Source organism: Daphnia pulex, chromosome 2 (assembly GCF_021134715.1).
Source record: "Daphnia pulex isolate KAP4 chromosome 2, ASM2113471v1".
Lineage (NCBI taxonomy): Eukaryota > Metazoa > Arthropoda > Branchiopoda > Diplostraca > Daphniidae > Daphnia > Daphnia pulex.
Genome location: NC_060018.1, coordinates 1,710,362 through 1,717,381, shown reverse-complemented (window position 1 = coordinate 1,717,381; position 7,020 = coordinate 1,710,362).

Here is a 7,020-nt window from a genome sequence, read left to right as displayed (position 1 = left end):
CACATGCAGGATGGAGCTAGGAGGGATATAATGTGTGTAGAAGAATATGTATTTTTTCGCCGCTCTTTTTGATGCGGTGGTTGAGTATCTATCGAAGTGGCGAGCGGCTTGTCGCCTCTAGCTGCCATCAACACCTCCTCTCTTCTTCCCTTTTGGGTTGAGGGTTTAGGCAAGGCTGCTCTTATTCTTTTCTTTTTTCTGGTCGCCTTGTTATTGACAGCTGTAATAGCGGCCTTTTCATTCTTCTTTCGCCTATTCTTTTTTCATTTTTTTTTCAATTCTTTTCTTCTTTCAAAGTGTGAGTCCGCGCGTTCGGCATTCTCTCAATTTCCACGCAGTTGCAGCGACGACGAGCGCGCGGCTTCAAACTTTGGAGTTTCCCATCTACTTCGGACGACCAATCGAAATCATCTGCCGATGATGATGATAGTCTTATCAAACGGATGAGAGAAAGAGACGTTGCATCATTCCATTATCCTCTCATTTTTACAGCTGGGTCTCGCATCCATCCGCGCCGCCAATAGCTCGTTATTATTAGATACATACACTGACGTTGTCCCTATATGTTTGATCAAATCAAAAGTGTAAATGAGCCTATAGAGAGAGAGAGAATCAACTTTTGAAAAATAGTACGTCGTCATCATCTGAATATATAAAGAACTATGCGCGCACAGAATCTACCCACACAGTGAAGCACGTCAACTCGCGCTCGGTCTAGTTATACATGCACACACACCTTTTGAACGCGCGCGGACCGCCCGAAGTAATTCAATTTTTATTTTTAGTAACGTTTCTCTCAGCATCTCTAAACACACAATGACACACAGAGCTATGTACATGCGATGACACCTCTCGAAAAAAGAAAAGAAAGAAAAGTTCTTATAAGTTTTCATATTCTAGCGCTCATCATCTTCGGCCAACAATACAAATAATACGCGCTACACCAGAAAAAGCGGATCTCTCCTATATAGAGGTGTGTGTGTGTGTGTGTACACTGTGATGAGCTGGCCAAAGCGCACAATCAGGCCGGTGCTGTGTGTGATGGGGCGGAGGCAGCAAGTTGTGGCGACAAGTTAAATATACGGTAGGAGGCAGCGCTTTAACAATTACGACAAGACACACGTATACTCGAAAAAGATGATGGCCGGCCGTCTATCTATATTATACTACACCGGCCCGGTGTTGATGATGCTCCCTCCTTGCTGTGGTTGGTCTGTGTGTTCTATTGTTGTGTATTATAAGGACACGGCACACATTTTTCTACGCAGAGAGAGAGAAAATAACATCGTCGGATTACTCTGTTTCGGTACGGGCTTTTCCATTGTTGTGGGGCCCTTTCTTGATTTTTTCGGAGGTGCATTATCGTTCCACAGTCTCAGCGGGGGGAATGAGGAGAAGAGGAGGAAAATAAAATAAAAAAACTCGTGTCATCGAGTTCGCGTTAACCTTTTTTCTTTTCTTTTTTTTTAAGATATAGAAAATAGAAAAGAAACTGGGAAGAAGAAGAAGGAGGATATAAGAAGTAGAAGAAGAATAAGATGGACTGCCGTGATTATATCCGCTGCTGGGCCTTTATAGCCGTGAGATAAGAAAGTCAGCGTTAGGAGCAATCGAGCTCTATTAGGATGGATAGTATATATAGGTAAGGTATATATATACGTATACACATATGTGTATACTCTTTAAGGGGCTTACCTGGAGAGGTTGGAGCTAGAGAGAAAAGATGCGGCCGGCTGATAAGCAACTGAATTAGCATTGGAGAGACTCAGCCGGTCGGCCATCTTGATTTCGCACTCGAAGAATCGAGCGCGCCTCTTCCATCCGTCTATTACGTGAGCGCGTGCATACGCCGGTGCGTGAATATGTTAATGATAATGAAAAAAAAGGGAAATTCAAGAAAACAAAGTTGATGCAGCAGCTGATGAAATTCGCCGCGATCTTTGTTCTTCTGATTCTTTTGAGATTCTGATCAATTCAATTCTGAATCTTTTTGATTGGATTTCTTCTGCCTTTTGAAATTTATAGAATAAACGGACTTTGAATACGTAACATGAGAAAAAAGTCAAGTTCCGTGGGTCGCTGACTTGCCGTTGCTCCTGTGCTCACCTGGACCGCGCGCGTATCCAGCAGCCGAGAAAGAGACGCGGGTCGACGCGGGTTTAGAAAAAGGAAGCGCCCAGCTGACACTCTCGTCGCATCCCCCTGTGCTACTATATGTATACGCCATCCAGCCGTCCGACGTGATGATGGATGGACGAAACGGAGCCGAAGGAGAATATACAAGAGAAACAGTTAGATTACTCGGAATGGAATATGGGCGACATTTAAAATTTTCACGGTCTTCAAAAAGTCCCCTCTTCGTCGTCCGCACACAACATTTCCACAACACACACACACGTGAAATGAATGCATTAGAAAGAAAATAAAAGAGAGGGGGGAGAGATGTAATAACGTGCTGTCTCTTATATACAAATATAACAAGTGGTTTTTAGAGAGAGAGAGGTACGAGTATGAGCATCCGCACAAGTGTGTAGCCTATAAGCGTTGGCAAACAGCGCAACAGATGCTGCTGCTGCTGCTGCTTCTCTCATTGAATCAAAACATCGAGTCAGTATAAAAATGTGTGTGTGTGATGTGTATTTGTCCTGGATGTGGTCGCATGATACGAGATGATGTGCTGAGAAAGCTTAATGCCCTGGAAAGAAAAAAAAGATGAAGGGGAGAAAAAAAATAAGTTTCCCCATACGACGTCAAGTGCGCATTCATCATAATTTGTTTCTCTCTCTCCGCCATTGAAATTGTGTCGCGCATGAATATGTTATCGTCCGTTTTTTTATTAAGTTGGGTCTAATATTAGATTAGACATTCTACGAGGCCTTATGGTTATAATATGCATTTCGTTTTAGGTTAATCTAATATACAGTCGAATGTACTCGTCGGCCGCCGTTACGTGAATAATGAAGGGCGATGCAGCAAAGAGTTCCCAGATATTCTATCTAGTATCGCGTGATGATGCCACGGATAGATCTCGTGGGTAAAGCGGTTCCAGAAATACAGAACTAAATAATAGACGCCAAACGATATAATAAACACAACTGGTGCGGCAGATATAATGTGTTTTCATTTTTATTTTAAATTCCACGAATAAGACAGCGACACACAACACAAAGCAGTTTTCGAATCGCCCGCCCTTGTCTAGCTGCTGATGGGATCACTCTACTTCCGTCTTTTTATTCTCTTATTTTTACAGTCGTTTTTTTTTTGTCTGTCGCGGTGTTGGAGGGAATTTTTTCAAACTCAAATTCTTTTGATTCGCCATGACAGTTTAACAAATTATACTTATATAGCTCCTATTATTATTATTATTTCTGTAGGTATAGTGTAATTTATCAAAGGCGTCGTCTTTTCCGGTGTCGTAATTTTCGTCCCATTCAACCGACAACAAAATATGGAAACAAACGAAATGCCAATTGGAATTTTGTTTTCGTGTCTGGAAAGAAATTTCCTTATCTGATATTTCACACAATTCGGGGAAAACCGGCGGATCACGTCGACATGCCGACCGCTGCTTTTAAATAATCAGAAAATTCCCCAAAAGTCTAAATCGACACACAATAAGATTCTGTTTGGTGAGAAATAATTGGGCGTGTAAATGTTACTTGGTCTTTATTGAATCAAAGGAAATCGTTTAATTTTTGTATTTTCGGCAACGATGACGCAACTTGAAAAGGTTTTCAAATTGTATTTATTCGAAATAGGTTTGAGTAATTGGACAGGAAGGGAGGTGCGCTCTAAAGACGAGGGGTGAAGAGTCGCTATACACATAATAGAAATGCGACTACATAATATATAGCTATATCTATTATGCAGACATTTCACATATAATGAGCGGAAGTGGCGCTGCTGTTATATTGTGTGTGCAGATAAAATGCCGCATGCGATGCGGTGGCCTATGAGCTTCTATATACCACCCAGCTCTTATTTCTCTTTTTTAACTTCCATTCTAATTTCCATCCAGTCAATCGGGAAAGATATATCTTTTTGAGCAGTGTATACCCAGACCCGGACGGTGCGTATTAGAGTGAAGTGTGTGTGCTGCGGTGCCTTTCGGCCAGGAGATTGGCTGGCGTTCATCCAACGCAGGGCCGAGCGCAGCCAATGGCAGTCGAGCGGCACCAGCCGTCGCGACGCCCTCCTCCTATTCAACATCGGCCGAGCGGATCGAGGCGAACACAAACGCCATTTCAGTTATCGTCACGATCCGGCCATCCAATCTAAAATGCCCATCCAGTCTCCTATAAATGTTGTTTTTTTTTTTCCCGGAGTTTCTCAACCGTTTCCTCCATTTTTCTTTTTCATTTTCCACCTTGAATAAAAATAACTTTTCTGATGGCGTTGTCTAATGTTGTACACACACAGGAGCGAGTATATATCCGCCAGCACATCTCAAGAAGAAGAAGTTGTTTAGTATACAGCAGTTGAAATCCATAATCATTTCCCCGGGTTTATTTTTTATTATTATTATTCTCAGAGAAGCAACAACTAATAGTCAAAAAGTGATTTGGTCAAATTCCTGTGTATAGATGATGACATACGTATCTAAAATGGACTCATGCCAAGGTTCGATGTTTTTTTGTTTTTTCCCCCTTTTTTATATTTTCGGGGGGGTCAACGATATGTCGTTATTTGAGGGATGCGGGGAGACGGTTGGCTCTGCTGATGTCGTGGGAGAATCTCTGGTGAGGAACCGATCGTTCCGCTTCGCCACTATGGGCATTTGGCATTGGACAATCAGCTGAGCTCATCAGCGCATTGGGGGGAAACGTCAACGAGCGGTCGCAATAAATTCTGTGCTTTCACTCTTTCACTTCGTCTTTTTATCTCTTTTCTTTTTTCTTTTCTTCTTCTTCCTTCAGAGTGAACCTGATGCTGGAGAAAAGGAGAAAAGAGAGAGAGAGAGAAGATAGAGGCATCGGCGGCAGCAGCATCACAGTTGTCATCGTAAAAATTGGCTAGAAAATGTAGTTTGTCCCTCCTACTACTACTCCTGCTCTATACCCCCCTGGCCCGAAAATAAAATGAAAATATAAAACCGATAGAGTCTTCAGAAAGCACAAGCACAAAAGGGCAGCCAAACCACACAGGGAAGCAAAAAAAAAGAGACAAAAATCTCTGCCGACCGGTTATTACATCAAGTCCTTCTTAGCTATAATACCCTTTTTTCTCTCCCCCAGCAATTCGGTGATGTCTTCGTTTTCTGCCTGTCTATCTAGTCCTTATTTTTTTTCTCCCTTTTTTCTTGAAATTTTTACTGTTGGTGTTGTGTTGTTCCACTCTTCATTTGCGTAGTTTAATATCATGGGGGGAAATATTTGTCTCTCTTCGATATTTCCGAAAGCTCGAAGAAAAAGATCTGGACGTGGAAAATCCATTTGCGGTGACTTGCAGCGAGACGAAATGCGTCCCAGAACATATAGTGTTGTCTCTCTCTATTTCTACTGCGCTGCTATCCTCTTCTTATTTCTTGAATCATTCCCCGCGAGCTGCTGCAGTTGTAACCGATGAGCTCGATAAACTTCACCGGTCGTTAACAGTTTTCTTTTTTTCTTCTTCTTCTTCTGCTTCGGATGAAGACGTCACACAGGTCCTCGCCTTCGACTAGCCTCCGACATATCACAGGGCAAAAAGAAGTTAAGAAGAAGAAGAAAAAGAGTAGAAGTCGAAGATAAAGACTAGATAAGTCGAACGACAACTTTTTTTTTTCTCTTTCTTAGTGCTGCTGCTGGCCTTCTATATAGCCTATATATATCTATATGTACACGGATATAGACGGGGGAGGAGGCTGGAAGAGAAGAGGGTTATATGGTCTTTCGAAAGGGGAAAAGAGTAGTTGAGCGCGCGCACGTCTAAGCACCTTGGAGATGGTTAAGTATATCGTCAGACCTAATCTTTCTCTCTCTCTCTGAGAAAAAGAAGCAACCAGTATGGCTACATGGCTATACCGAGAGCCGCTCTGGCGCGAGGAATGTTTTATGGGCTTTCAGAGTCGTCGCGGCGCAACGCAACTGCTGTGGCTGGTGGGCAAGCGCGCGGAATCAGTCGAAGTTGAAAGAAGAAGAAGAAGAAGAAGGTTTTTCCTTTTTTTTTTCTCTGGCCCAAAAGAGAGACAAACACATTGAGGGAAAGAAAAGAGCTGGTGAATTACGACTTAGAAGCTTCTGGCTTTGCCATGTAGAACCATATCACGATATTATACATACAGCTAGGGTCTATATAGCTCTCTCTGCTGATGGAATCGTCAAGCTTCTTATCTATGTGGTCTTTTTTTCTTTCCCCCCCGTTATTTCTTCTTCCATAGCTCCATTTCGGTTGTAACATTTTCTTCCTTATAACTTCTCTTTTCTGTCTGGTCGAGTAGTATTTACGGTGCGCGTGTGTGTCTATCAGTGCTGTAATGGTCGAGCGCTCAGTTGAGTCGATCTTGATCATCTGCGAGACTCTCTCGTCCCTTGCGCTCAGGGAAACGAGAGGGTGGTCATTAGCTCCTGACTTAATTTATGGCTCAAATCAAAATACACACACAAACGGCTCCTTTTTGGAACTTTGCAGTGGGCGAATTTCAAAACACAAGAGATTGGCGTTTCCCTTTTTGTCTATTGATTGGTTTTTCACAGGGCGGGCCGATTCGATTGGTCCGATTGCCGAAATGATCACAATTGTTATTGCGATGTTGGCACGGAAGAATGATGACCTTAACAATCGAGCCATCATCAGGATAAAGAATGGTTCGACTCGAGATGATGGGCTTCTAAACGTTGTGGGATAAACCTGTGTAATTGGAGTAGTATATACACCGCAGATATATAGACACGCGCTCCCAGGAGATGGAACAGGTGAAGAACTCAGGTAGTAGATGGGACCTCCGAACAATGTCCGAGGCAATTTCTTAACGTTGGAATTATATGGCCTATATATAAGTAGTATAACTTGTAATAGAGTCGGTTTCCATAAATCAGTCAC